The sequence below is a fragment of the Schistocerca nitens genome, chromosome 6 (genome assembly GCF_023898315.1).
Source record: "Schistocerca nitens isolate TAMUIC-IGC-003100 chromosome 6, iqSchNite1.1, whole genome shotgun sequence".
NCBI lineage: Eukaryota > Metazoa > Arthropoda > Insecta > Orthoptera > Acrididae > Schistocerca > Schistocerca nitens.
The window spans coordinates 343,847,157-343,862,611 of NC_064619.1; the positions used below are offsets into that span (position 1 = coordinate 343,847,157).

A 15,455-nucleotide genomic window follows, 5' to 3' on the forward strand; every position below is an offset into this window, starting at 1 on the left:
GAGACTCGAACTCGGGACCTTTGCCTTTCGCGGGCAAGTGCTCTACCAACTGAGCTACCGAAGCACGACTCACGCCCGGTCTCACAGCTCCACTTCTGCCAGTATCTCGTCTCCTACCTTCCAAACTTTACAGAAGCTCTCCTGCGAAACTTGCAGAACTAGCACTCCTGAAAGAAAGGATATTGCGGAGACATGGCTTAGCCACAGCCTGGGGGATGTTTCCAGAATGAGATTTTCATATCAGCGCACACTCCGCTGCAGAGTGAAAATCTCATTCTGGAAACATCCCCCAGGCTGTGGCTAAGCCATGTCTCCGCAATATCCTTTCTTTCAGGAGTGCTAGTTCTGCAAGTTTCGCAGGAGAGCTTCTGTAAAGTTTGGAAGGTAGGAGACGAGATACTGGCAGAAGTGGAGCTGTGAGACCGGGCGTGAGTCGTGCTTCGGTAGCTCAGTTGGTAGAGCACTTGCCCGCGGAAGGCAAAGGTCCCGAGTTCGAGTCTCGGTCGGGCACACAGTTTTAATCTGCCAGGAAGTTTCATATCAGCGCACATTCCGCTGCAGAGTGAAAATCTCATTCTGGAACTATGTAGATGTAGATGTAGAGAGAAGAAAGCGATTGATCCGTCGTCTGTCGAGGATGAGGCCACAGCTCTGCAGGAGGGGCCGAGAGGTGGCGTGCAAACATGCAGTGCACGGGGAATTGCCAGAACCTTGGGCGTTCCTGCGAGCACGGTTGATAAGGTCCTATGAAACATCCTGTGTCGCTATACCTACAAGATCATCCGTATTCAGTAGTTGCTTCCTGCTGACGTCCCAGCATGACAAACGTTCGTTCTTAAATTTATTGCTTGCATGGAATGGACATTCTGTGGACAGACGAAGCCAATTTCCATCTCCAACGACACGGCAATACGCAGAATTGAAGACTATGGGCAACGGAAAATCCACACGCCTGTATCGTTTATCATAGAGCAGTATTTTTTTTAAGGAGATGAGTCCTGCGTGTCCTGTTACCTGTACCGTCACTAGTAAACGTTATGAAAGTCTTTTTCCCAACAATTTCATCCAGGCCTTAAACTACGAGGATGTATGGGTAGGACAATTTTTGTGTAAGATGGCGCTCCTCCACACATTGCATAGCCAGTGAAGGACAGCCAGTGAAGTGGTTGCTGCAGCGGCATTTCGAAAATACTAGAATATCAGCCCTCATTTGCCTACACCTGATCTTAATCCGAGTGACTTCTTGCTGCGGGGTTTCTGAAAGATGTGTTCAGAAGCTCCAATTACGCACGTAGCTAAAATGAAGGCACGCATTGCGGAGCGCATTCTGAACGTGACCTCGAATGTGGAACATTCCGTTTCTCGAATTCAGCTTGTGACAAAAAACGGTGGAAATTATATGTTTTATCTAGCCTAGCCGTGAAAGATGGGGTGTCTAGGAAACCTGCTTTCCCGGATCGCTTGACAACATTCAGACAAATCGTATTAATAAGTTGTATTATAAAATGAACAAATACAATACTTAGCTTTGTGTTACACAGATGTCTCGCAAGCAAAGGGCTACAGACAAAATAAGAAATCTCTTCAGTATAACAATTCCCAAGTCCGTGTTACATAGAAGTGAAGAGAATAGTCGCTACTATACAAGTGCCTAATCTTGAAGCTGCTCTTCAACTGGACTGCAACCAGTCGGGCGCGGCGCTTATGTCCTCTTCACGTAAGGGCCGCTGCTGTTGCGTTGTCGTCCTGGAGAGGGGTCGGTCAGCGTACTATTGGCTAACCTCTTCTCACAGTCATCCCTTTTCTATTGTTCCCATCTGGCGTAACGACGCTTGGCTTTACGCCGTATCATTCTACTGAACATGCCTTGCACCAGTCTTATGACAGAAACCGCTGTCATTTTGCTTTTTCTGCGGTTTTTGCCCCTGGAACAATTAGAAACCGATGTCATTTAGCTTTTTATGCGGTTTTTGGCCTCAGGACAGTTAACAAGCATTTTTCCCATCCGGTACGACCTTTCCGTGGTGGATGGTGCGACAACTGGTAACTGCCGAACTTCTGTGGTCATGCTGGTGTAATGTGCAACTCAAATCACACCCGTTGTATTGCGATTCGTCTGTCATTTGTAGCCAACCACATTCACGATAAGACGCTTACAGCGCAATCTGTTGGAGAAATTTCCGTTACTTTGTTTTCTTCCATGACGCTTTCCCCAGCGTCAGTAATATGCTGTTCAAATTTGACGTCATTCGGAACAGTGACTTTCTTTCTAGAGTGTTTTAAAAGTGGAACTCTAATTATAGAAACCTTGTATATAATTTTCTGTGTATCACTTCAGATTCTGTTTCAATCGTTATCTCTATTGGTGCTGCTTTTTGTTTTTGACATCTGATTAAATTATACACCACACGTCTTGCTCCAAGAAAAAATGTAATCTCATTAGCAAACTATGAAGCAGTTACTTCGTATTGTTCTGGCTTACCATCAGTACTAATACACAACAGTAACGAGGCAATACCGAATCCATTGTAATTCCTAATCTTGCTATAAATATCACCTACCCTCGAGAAACGTTAGCGCCGTGTCGCTTCACACGGAGGCAGCCATTTCGAATGGTGTTACCAGAGAGAAGCAGGTTATGTTCTGCCACTGGATTTCACCATCTCGTGTCCTTAATCATGCTTAACAGCAGAAAAACAGAAGTATACTGCAAAATTTCGCTTTAACAACAAAGCATATGGTCCTTGAGACAATTATAGTTGCTACTGGTCAGATACCTTCTTTATTCATATACCTCTATGTTTTTTAAAATTACATATTTTGTTTTCATTCTAATGGATAAGGCTTCTCAATCTTGTGCGAACGCACCAGTATAGTGTCAGTTCAACTTGTGAGCGAGTGGTTTCACGACATCATAGATTTAGTAATATTAAACTCTTGAGCTCGCAGTAAAGGAAACAAAGCAAAAATTCGGAGTAGGAATTAAAATCCATGGAGAAGAAATAAAAACTTTGACGTTTGCCGATGACATTGTAATTCTGTCAGAGACAACAAAGGACCTGGAAGAGCAGTTGAACAGAATGGACAGTGTCTTGAAAGGAGAATATAGGATGAACACCAAGAAAAGCAAAACGAGGATAATGTAATGTAGACGAATTAAATCAGGTGATGCTGAGGGAATTAGATTACAAAATGAGGCACTTAAAGTAGTAGATGAGTTTTGCTATTTGGGGAGCAAACTAACTGATGATGGTCGAAGAAGGGAGGATATAAAATGTAGACTGGCAATGGCAAGGAAAGCGTTTCTAAAGAAGAGAAATTTGTTAACATCGAGTAAAGATTTAAGTGTCAGGAAATCGTTTCTGAAAGTATTTGTATTAAGTGTAGCCATGTATGGAAGTGAAACATGGACGATAAATAGTTTAGACTAGAAGAGAATAGAAGCTTTCGAAATGTGGTGCTACAGAAGAATGCTGAATATTAGGTGGGTGGATCACGTGACTAATGAAGAGGTACTGAATAGAATTGGGGAGCAGTAAAATTTGTGGCACAACTTGACTAGAGGAAGGGATCGTTTGGTAGGACATGTTCTGAGGCACCAAGGGACTACCAATTTAGTATTGGAGGGCAGCGTGGAGGGTAAAAATCGTAGAGAGAGACCAAGAGATGAATACACTAAACAGATTCAGAAGGCTGTAGGTTGCAATAGGCACTGGGAGATGAAGAAGCTTGCACAGGATTGAGTAGCATGGAGAGCTGCATCAAACTAGTCTCTGGACTGGAGACCACAACAACAACAACGAGCACATAGTAATATGACCGTTTTCAGCTTGAAATTTGATTTCATTATTTTTCCTTTGCTTGCTTGTAAGGAGTGAGTTATAAATCAGATCATAGTGCAAAACTGTCTTGATGAACAACAGTATCAGAATTGAGTCCGCCTTGATGCGGAACACCTTGTTATTTGTTTACTTATTTATTTCCCAAATTCGTTTCGGTGACAAATATCACCATCATCAGTTGGTTTTTTAAAAATCTAAAACATATAGAAAACAGCAAACACAGACAAAATGGAAGAATTCCAAGAAAAGTTACTGTCCTGATGACTGTTTTCCCACTGTTTCACAGAATGTTTGTATCAAATACTTCTTAGTCGCATAATTAATTGCACTGCTGCGTCCCGCTGGTTACCTATGCGCTTTACCTTGTATGTCAATGAGTGTACTTAGAAATAATACTGCCAAGCTGAATATGCTTCGAAATATGTTATAGGACGTTATTAAATTGTAAATTATACTCATACGTGGCAGCTTTGACCATAAACCAACGAATTCCCTTAAATAGATTTGTAAAGCAAAAATGGAAATAAATTGCGTGGTTAAGAACTACTGTATTTTCTTAGACAGCGATGTATTTATCCTCCACAGCGTATGGAGAAATGCTATCTCTGATATTAACGCAGTCATGGAAAAATGATGAAGTCAAAAATTTTTGAGAACTTCTGAACCAGAGCAGATGGTGGCAAGTTCACTAAAAACGCAAAATGTAAGTTGATTTCAGTAAAATATATAAAACCTATTGAGCGGTTTTCTGCTAAATATACACTTCTCCTATCACCACAAACAGCATTTTCCCCTAAAATAGAGTTAACTTGCTTACAACATGGTGGATTCAGTAATGATGAGGACATTCTTAGCTCTGCAGTTAACAAACGCTGCATTCTTTTGCATACGTAGAGCTATTTCTAGTCACGTGCTTTAACATTACATTTGTACAACACGAGTCTCATTTTGGAACCACAAAAACAAAAGAATAGCGCTATCTCAATCTGTAATTCATGATTAACAATAATGATACTATCAACACTTGATGGTCCTTTCTCTACTTAACAGTATCAGAGTTCGTTGGGTGAAGCGTTTCGCTTGGTTAACTCTCGCGCTTCTAAATGGTCGTTTCGCTGGCAACCAAGAGACGGCTCTGCCCCACTCGTACTTTCAAGTACTGGTTGTGAGTGGTGATAACTTCACAATGCTTCATTTCTCGGGCAACATTTTATCAGCGACTATTAATGAATAAATTCTACAAAAATGGACATTATATTTTTAATTTTAAATTACGTTTCTATACTAGCGATCGTGCAAATACGACTTCGTGATATTAGTATTATTTTAGAACTCTACAGTGCAGCTCTCTACAAGACTGAAATCTCGTCAACAGCATAACACAAATAACACAAGTATGTAGCAAGTGTCCCAGAAAGACACCAACAAGCTTTAGCGACAGGTTCCTTATATCAAAACAAGGAAAAAATATCTAGTTAAAATTGGCTCTAAAATGCATATCTAAAGAACTATGAGCATTTGTTCCTCTTCGATACTGTAGAGTACATCTCTTCTGCTTCAAAGGCTTTGATTTCCTTGTTTTGGAAGGAGGTGGTATGTACCAAATGTGAAAGGAATGTTCACTAAACAAGGGCCCAAACGTGCATACTGTGAGAGTAGTAGTTGTAGGTCAGGGTCTGTGGCCTGTGCGTCATCAAGTAGATCAAAGTCCAGCTGAGTAGATGGGGCCACCAAAAGAGACAGGTATTTTTCCACACCTCAGGCATGTAGAGGAAATGTGTTACACTCTAGAGAAGATGAACAAGTGCGTCACAGTTCTTAATGTACGCATTTTCGAGCCCATGTTTACTCGACGTTTTTCTATTGTTTTGGTCTAAGGAACCTGTCCCTAAAACTTGTCGTTATTTCTTTGGGACACTCTGTATATTGAACGTATAAACTATTCTCGTCAGACACCTCATAGCAACTGGACTTCATCGGACATGGAAAAAGGTACTTCAGAGAAATGTTGTCACACACGTCGACGTCTGACGGCAGTCGCGTTGGAATCTCTGGCGTCTTGAGTTCGAGAGTTAGTAGCTCACGTCCACTCGCAGATCCCGTCACTATTGCATGCACGGAAAAAAAAAAAGAATCGGTAATGGGCACTTCGAGTCTGATTATCGTCACATATTATCTGTTTTAATGACCGTATGCTATATTTGACTTCTCTGTGTCTTGGACTTGCATTCGGGACGACGACGATTCCAACCCGTGCTCTGCCATCCAGATTTAGGTTTCCGTGATTTCCCTAAATGACTCCAGTCATATGCTGGGATGGTTCCTTTCAAAGGCACCGCCGATTTCCTTCCCCATTCTTGACACACTCCGTCCTTGTGCTCCGTCTCTAACGTCCTCGCTGTCGACGGGACGTTAAACTTAATCTAATTTCGTTTTTCTGTGACTTGGAGGTGATGTTTGTATTTGTATTTTTGCCTTTGGTGGTGATAGTGCTGTGCTACGTGTTGCCAAGTGTGTCTCTCTTCAGAGTGTTTTCATGCACTAACAACGATGATAGCAGTGTTCGCAACTGATTAGGGATACCTAATCAGCACCCGAGTAGTAGTATCTCCCTGTTCCTTGTTATAATAGCGAGAGACCAAAAACATTGCGGAACCATTCTGATCGATGATCGCTTAACCACAGTTCATGAAGTACGGCGGAATAGATTACATTGCAGGTACATTCTGCCCGATGGAGTCCAAGATATACTAAATGAGATTGACTTCCGGTGCCTCGGAAAAAAAGGGGGTGGAGAAGGGTACATACAAACTCCCTCATGTCCGTGGAATGCTTCTCAAAGCATTCTGACATAATCGCACAACGAAGAGTGGTTCCTTTTCTTGCTGAAGTTACAAGTTATCTGTGGCGTGCTACTAGCTAACATAAATTTCACCTGGCGACTAGTTAGGTTCCTGTTCCGTTCTCGTCATTGAGAGACGATTGCAGAACCATCAAGGACTTCATACCATCCAATGGAGATATCCCCTCAAGCAAGAATATCTTCCACCATGTGCTTGAACGGTGCCGTATTGAGGAATGGAATGGAGAGCCTCATGCGGTTTTTGACTTAATTGTTTCAGATCACCCTGTTGTTGACTAACAATATTGCCACACTGTGGGCCTTCCAACCGATGTTCAAAATCCATGATAGTCAACGGCGATTCCTTTCATCAGTACGTTGTGGCAGCGGAACATGGCATTTGAAGAGTGGAGGTGATTTTATCCAAAATGGGGTAATTAAGATGCACCCTACACAAGGATGCACGTTTAAAGCCTAGTGATTTTTCAACCTCAGAGTTGGACTGTCCCATTCGTCGGGCATCCACATCTGGTCTCGGTCAAATACACTGTTTGATCAAAAGTATCATGCTATGCGGTATTAACCACTGGATGCCACGAAAGTCGGACCCACCAGTACTAAAACTTCGCCCTGGAAGGACCAACGGTACTGACCGGCCGCCGTGTCATCCTCGGCCCACAGGCGTCACTGGATGCGGATATGGAGGGGCTTGTGGTCAGCACACCGCTCTCCCGGCCGTATGTCAGTTTACAAGACTGGAGCCGCTGCTTCTCAATCAAGTAGCTCCTGAGTTAGCCTCACAAGGGCTGAGTGCATCCCGCTTGCCAACAGCGCTCGGCAGACCGGGAGGTCACCCATCCAAGTGCTAGCCCAGCCCGACAGCGCTTAACTTTGGTGATCTGACAGGAACTGGTGTAGCCACTGGGACCCGCCAATATAAAAGGTAACTACAGAGCAGCAGCAGTGACAGCAGAATGGGTAGGTCAGGAGAACTCAGCGACTTCGAAGAGGATTAGTAAATCGCCATCACCTGAATAACAATTCCATTAGGTATATTTTAACTTCTTAAAGCTACCCAAGTCACCTGTTGGTGACGTGACTGAAGTACAAACACGAAGGTACAGTCGACGCTAAACCAAGACCATGCAGATCTCATGTACTGACGGACAAGGAACGTCGAATATTGATGAGGGTGTTCCTAAAAAATGCCAGGAATTTAGCGGAAGGAATCACTAGTGAGTTCCCTTGTTCTACCGGCAGTCCAGCTGGCACAATGTGCGCATGGTATTAAAAATAACTGGCTAGAATGGTCAAGCAGCTTCTCATAAGCCTCAAATTTCAGTAGTGAGTGCTAAGCGACGCTTGATGTGATGTAAAGAGTGACGCCACTGGTCTGTGGATGACTGGAAACGAGTGATATGAAGTGATGAATCGCGGTGTATCCTCTGGCAATCCGATGGAAATGTTTGGGTTTTGGCGAAGAACATTACCTGCCGTTATGTGTAGTGTCAACAGTGAAGTACGGAGGAGGTGGTTTTACCGTACGGGGTGTTTTTCGTGGTACGGGTGCTGTTAGATTGCTCTAAACTCTAAATGCGGAAGGAAATGGTCACATTTTGCAGCATTGTGTACTGCTTACAGTAGAGGAACAATTCGGAGGTAATGATTGTTTGTGTCAGCATGACAATACACCCTGTCAAAAAGTAGCACCTGTAAGGCATTTGCTTTTGGACACCAACTTTACTGAAATGGCCTGGCCAGCGTCCCAACATCGATCCAGTGGAACACTCTTGCGATGAGTCAGAGCGTCGACTTCGCTCCAGACCCCAGCGTCCAACATCACGAACCTCTCTCGTTTCCATTCTTGAGGAAGAATGGGCTGCCATTTTTTCTCCACAGACATTCAGACACCTCCATTAAAGTGTCCCCAGTAGACTTCAAGCCATCACAGAGGCGGAGGGTGGAGACACACCATATTAATGTCCACTGAAATGTGTATGGATACTTTTGATCACAGAGTATACGATGTGTAATCAAATGTAACGGGATTTTTGTTTTTGTTAAAGAATCTTAATTTATTCATCAACATCAACTTTGTCCCCTTCATAGCAATTCCTCTCAGATACAATACACTTGGTGCCAGCGCCTTTTCCAATTTAGGAAGCACTTCTTGAACTCACTTTTTTCAGATCCTTCAGTGATTATGTTTTTATCTCATCAGTGATGGTAAAACTACGTTCTTTCAAGGTTCTCTTCAGCCTCGGGAATAGAAAGAAGTCGTAGAGGGATATGTCCGGCGAATACAGCGGCTGAGGCAACGTAACTGTTTTATATTTTGCCCAAAAATCACGAACGAGAATTGTGGCGTGAGCAGGAGCGTCATCGTGATGCACTTTCCACAAATGGTTTTGCCACAATTCTGGTCGTTTTCTTCGGATTGCTTCATCCAAACGGACCATATCTTCCAGGTAGTATTCCTTATTGGCTTGGTTCAAATGGCTCTGAACACTATGGGACTCAACTTCTGAGGTCATCAGTCCCCCAGAACTTAGAACTACTTAAACCTAACTAACCTAAGGACATCACACACACCCATGCCCAAGGCAGGATTCGAACCTGCGACCGTAGCGGTCTCGCGGTTCCAGACTGTAGCGCCTAGAACCGCACGGCCACTCCGGCCGGCTATTCCTTATTGACTGTACGTCCATAAGGCAGGATCTCATATACAGTACCCCATTGTAATCGAAGAAAACATTGAGAAGAACCTTCACATGTGATCGAACTTGTCGAATTTTTTTTCGGTCTTGGTTCTTCAGGCAGTTTCCATTGGAACGATTGCAATGGAATGATTCATCACCTGTTATAACCTTCTTTAGAAGTTCTGGATTGTTGTCTACTTCATTCAGCAATTCATAAGCGCTGTCCACGCAACTTCATTTTTGGTCGAAATTCAACAGTTTCGGAAGAAGCTTTGCTGCTACTCGTTTCATGCCCAAAACACTTGAAAGAATTTCTTGGCACGAGCCAGTGGATAGGAGCGTATTTGAAGGCGGAGAGATCACTGAAGCCAGCTTTGGTTCATTGCCTTCAAATGTCGTGGCGTTCCCAGGACTCCGTTGGACAACACTTCGCAATTTGTTGTTCACTCTGACGGCCACATAACAATGACATCGACTCAACTCACTCTCTACATGTTGCACAATATCCGGGGTATCACAGAATTGAGTATCAACAGCTTCCAGTCGTCTGATGGCATTCTACATCAACGAAAAGTTGGTTTTGATGCATGCCAAGTTTGGAGACAAAGTATCTGTAGAGTTTTGATAACACTTGATTCGTCGTTATCAATCTCACAAAACATTGTTTCTATTTTTATGTTGTTGGTGCAGTAATATTTAGCGGCATTAAGCCAAGAACCCCATTGAGTAAGAACAGGCTGAGGGGGGGAGTTGCAGTGAAGGTGCTTGTTCCTTGAACTTCTACACTTGTAGCGAAGTTTTTAGATTGATTTTCTTGTCCACATCAGAGTAATTTGATCGAACCTAGGTTAGAGGGTCTAGGGAAAACACAAGAAGGGCTTCAGTGACAAAGGGTGCAGGCTGAACACAGGAAGGACGTAGATACAGGAACCATTGGTATAACAAATGTGAATTGTCGTAGCTGTGTTGGGAAAGTACCAGAGCTCCAAGCGCTAATAGAAAGCGCTGATGCTGAAATCGTTATAGACACTGAAAGCTGCCTAAAGCCGGATATAAGCTCAGCCGAAATTTTTGCGAAGAACGGGGTTCCGAAAGGATAGGCTAAACACGGTTGACGGTGACGTGTTTCTTGCTGTCAGAAGTAGTTTAACTTGTCGCGAAATTGAAGTTGAGTTAGTATGGGCAGAGGTCATTGTTGGTAACCAGAATAAAATAATAATTCGATCCTTTTACCGACCTCACAATTCAGATGATACAGTTGCTGAAAGGTTCAAAGAAAACTTGGGTTTGATTTCAAACACGTACCCGACTCATTCGATAAAAGTTGGTGATGACTTTAATTTACCCTCGATATGTTGGCGAAAATGCATGCTCAATTCCGGAGGTACGCATAAAATATCATCCGAAATTGTGCTAAACGCATTCTCTGAAAATTATTTCGAGAAGTTAGAACATGAGCCCACGCGAATAGTAAACGGTTGTGAAAACACATTTGACCTCTTAGAAAAAATAATCCTGAGTTAATAACGAGCATCAAAACCGATTCAGGGATTAGTGAACACAGGGTTGTCGTAGCGAGATTGAATATTGTAATCCCCAAATCCTCGAAAAATAAGCGAAAAATATACCTATTAAAAAAAGCAGATAAAAATTCACTTGACGCCTTCCTGAGAGACAAGTCTTCTGGTCCAGACTGTATAACAGTCAGGTTCTTTTCAGAGTATGCTGATGCATTAGCTCCATACTTAACAATTATATAAAACCGTTCGCTCGACGGAAGATCCGCACCCAAAGACTGGAAAGTTGCACATGTCACACCAATATTAAAGAAAGGTAGTAGGAGTAATCCACCAAATTACTGGCCCATAGCAGGATTTTGGAACATATATTGTGTTCGAACATTATGAATTACCTCGAAGAAAACGGTCTATTGACACACAGTGAACATGGGTTTAGAAAACATCGTTTCTGTGAAACACAACCAGCTCTTTATTCACATGAAGCGTTGAGTGCTATTGACAAGGGGTTTCAGATCGATTTCGTATTTCTGGATTTCCGTAAGGCTTTTGACACGGTACCACACAAGCGGCTCGTAGTGAAATTTCGTGCTTATGGAATATCGTCTCAGTTATGTGACTGGATTTGTGATTTCCTGTCAGAGAGGTCAAAGTACGTAGTAATTGACGGAAAGTCATCGAGTAAAACAGAAATGATTTCTGGCGTTCCCCAATGTAATGTTGTAGGCCCTTTGCTGTTCCTCATCTATATAAACGATTTGGGAGACGATCTGAGCAGCCGTCTTTGGTTGTTTGCAGATGACACTGTCGTTTATCGACTAATAAAGTCATCAGAAGATCAAAACAAACTGCAAAACGATTTAGAAAATATATCTGAATGGTGCGTAAAGTGGCAGTCGACCCTAAATAACGAAAAGTGTGAGGTCATCCACATGAGTGCTAGAAGGAACTCGCTAAACGTCGGTTACACGATAAATCAGTCTAATCTAAAAGGCGCAAATTCAACTAAATACCAATATATTACAATTGCGAACAACTTAAACTGGAAGTAACACATAGAAAATGTTGTGGGGAAGGCTAACCAAAGATTGTGTTTTAGTGGCAGGACACTTAGAAACTGTAACAGACCTACTAAGGAGACTGCCTACACTACACTTGTCCGTCCTCTTCTAGAATACTTCTGCACGGTGTGGGATCCTTACCAGATAGGACTGACGGAGTACGTCGGAAAAGTTCAAAGGAAGGCAGCACGTTTTGTACTATCGTGAAATATGGGAGAGTGTCACAGAAATGGTACAGGATTTGGGCTGGACATCATTAAAAGAAAGGCGTTTTCCGTTGTGACGGAATCTTCTCACGAAATTCGAATTACCAACTTTCTCCTCCGAATGCGAACATATTTTGTTGACACCGACCTACATGGGGAGGAACGATCACCACGATAAAATAAGGGAAATCAGAGCTCGTACGGAAAGATATAGGTGTTCATTCTTTCCGCGCGCTATACGTGATTGGAATAATAGAAAATTGTGAAGGTGGTTCGATGAACCCTCTGCCAGGCACTTAAATGTGATTTTCAGAGTATCCATGTACATGTAGATGTAGATGAACCTCTTCTGCAACTGTTTGTAACGGATGTGCAAGGCAAATGACGCACACCCTACTGGGGTAGAGGATCTGAAGCCCTTCGGTTGCTTAGCCATGTATGAAGCTCCAGTTGTTACTAGAATCACACCGATGTCTCAGTCCACAACATCCGGGCTCAATAGATTCATAGAGCTGTCGAACAAAATAGCAATTGTTGAGATCTTCGCACGTTAGGAGGAACATTTCTCCAGACCCGTCAACTTATAGAACATCAATAACATCATTTGCAGCAAAGCGCCCACCAGCATCTATGGACACCCAGACCTTTTGGTCAACAACACTAATTCGTATTTTGTTTAGCACCTTTTCGTAGCACACGGATAGATAATTCTCTCTCAGTGTAGATTACCTGGAACTGCATCTGTTGTGTTCTCTCAGTGTAGATTACCTGGAACTGCATCTGTTGTGTACTTCTCCAGGAACTATCTAAAGCCTAGGTTCTTCAGCTTCTCCAGTGGGATGTTGGGAGAAAACAAGTCCTTGAAGAATGATTGCACGGTTGAAAATGGGCCTGTCTCTTCAAATAACAATGTTTGTCTGCCGTCATTTTCTGAACTTCACATAGCTGCTGTATTTGGCGGGATTACAGTGTTATTGCACATTAAAGCGCTTATCTGCACCAGCTATACTTCACGTAGCTTACAAGATAGTATTACCGCGTCAGTGCTGAAGACCTTTTCTCCAAAATCATCTCGCAACTGCATACTGTTGGAACACTATCCTTTCGGCGTGTAGAACCAGATTGAATGTTTTAAGATTTTTACTTATTTATTTTTTAATTTATTGGCCTATGGCATTAACCATCTAGCCAGAGAAGTGCGTAATTACAGATTTGGTTAATCAAGGAATACATTGTCCGTTGCAGGCTATATTTTGTTTTATAAAAATCGGGCTGTTAGCTAATTTCGGCTGTGAGACATCTTAATGTACTCTTAAGTGCTGCAGCAATACAGTGTCATACATATACAATCAATCTCATAAATTAAGGATAATGCTGATACATGGTGAAACAACGCTCTGGTGGGCGGTTTGCGGGTTTAAATCACCTTGGGGTATGACCTGCGGTCGTCGCACGGTGGCGCTGGCAGCAGTCCACATACGCAGAGGTGTGTTGATGCATGTCAGAGTATGGTGCAGCGAGTAAGTGTGCAGGCGTTTTCGTGCATTCCACTGACCCCTGGTCACAGGAGAGCCCTTAAAGCCTGGCGTCAAGAACACAGTACATGTTCATTGGAACAGGGGTCCCAGGTTATGTTCACGGGCGAGTTCAGGTATAGTCTGAACAGTGATTCTCGACAGGTTTACATCTGGCGTGAACCAGGAACCAGATACCAACCCCTTAATGTCCTTGAAAAGGACCTGTATGGAGGTCTTGGTTTGATGGTGTGGGGTGGGATTGTGATCGGTGCACGTACACCCCTGCATGTCTTTGACAGAGGAACTGTAACAGGTCATGTGTATCGGGACGTCATTTTGCACCAGTATGTCCGCCTTAGGGATGCAGTGGGTCCCACTTTCCTCCTGATGGATGATAACGCACGGCCCCACCGAGCTACCATCGTGGAGGAGTACCTTGAAACAGAAGATATCAGGCGAATGGAGTGGCCTGCCTGTTCTCCAGACCTAAACCCCATCGTGCACGTCTGGGATGCTCTCGGTCGACGTATCGTTGCACGTCTTCAAGCCCCTCGGACACTTCAGGAGCTCCGAAAGGCACTGGTGCAAGAATGGGAGGCTCTACCAATCAGCCGATCGAACGCCTGATCCAGAGTATGCCAACCCGTTGTGCGGCCTGTGTACGTGTGCATGGTGATCATATCCCATATTAATGTCGGGGTACATGCACAGGAAACAGTGACGTTTTGTAGCACATGAGTGTCGGGACAGTTTTCTCAACTTATCACCAATAACGTGGACTTGCAGATCTGCGTCGTGTGTGTTCCCTGTGTTCCTATCCTATTAGCCCTAGTTTTGTGTAGTGCCACGTTGTGTGGCACCACATTCTGCAATTATCCTTAATTTATGATCATGAGTGTAGCATAGGGACCAGTAATTACATTAAAACCTGTTAACCCTCCGCCAGTCGCACCGAAAGAGGGACATACAACGTGGACTACCGTTGTAGCGATTTTATTTTCAAAAGGCAGAAGTTAATTCACTGAAGGTCGGACCTACAGTGGCTTAAACTTAACCCTCCTACATGAAGCTGCTAGGTCCCAGGCATGTCTGTACTTGTCTAGAGTGGGAAGGCAGTCATTAGTGTTCGCGCGGACTACAGTTACAGTCCGCTCTACTAACGGAGGGTTAAACTTCATGGTACACTTTGTACATTCAGACACTCAACACGGTTCATATATCACAGCTGCTCATGCTGGATCCTTTGTGTTGGACTTATAAGTGGATACCCGCTTCTTGCAGACACTGGACAAGACTGATAAGGTCTGTTATGGACTGCTGCCAACATGGGTCCGTGACAGATGAAGGTTGGAAAATTCCTGCTCTTTTCAAGGCATTGAGGAACTTGCGGCGTCGTCTGTCATTTCTTGAACATTCTAGTATCACGTGGTTGGGGTTACAATCTTAGTGGGGTGACTTCGGCCTACGGAGGTGACGGAACTTTCATCCTATAAAGATTTGAAGGGTAACAGTTGTGACCCAGCCGGATGCGCGTTATAGTAGTGCTATGTCGTTTAGATAGCTTGATTTGGGAGAACCAGGTTTTTCGGGGAATACTCAGCTGTATTGCGGTACAATGTGTTGCTTTGAACTTTTGTGCTACGTCTTGGCCATTCTTCATGAATTTTTTTTGGGCTGAGTTTGTATTCAAACTGAATAGTGCGACGTCGTGTGTGATGTTTACTACGTCGGAAGCTGTCTTTGTTGGCTTCGGAAAAGTTTTGTCGACCCC

The 15,455-nt window shown here is 43.4% G+C and overlaps 1 non-coding gene across 1 annotated transcript; it reads left to right on the top strand.

The window, feature by feature from the left end:
• Window positions 1-436: 436 nt before the first annotated feature.
• Window positions 437-511, top strand: Trnap-cgg (transfer RNA proline (anticodon CGG)). The gene has a single exon. It is a non-coding gene; the product is annotated as a tRNA-Pro (tRNA).
• Window positions 512-15,455: the final 14,944 nt, after the last annotated feature.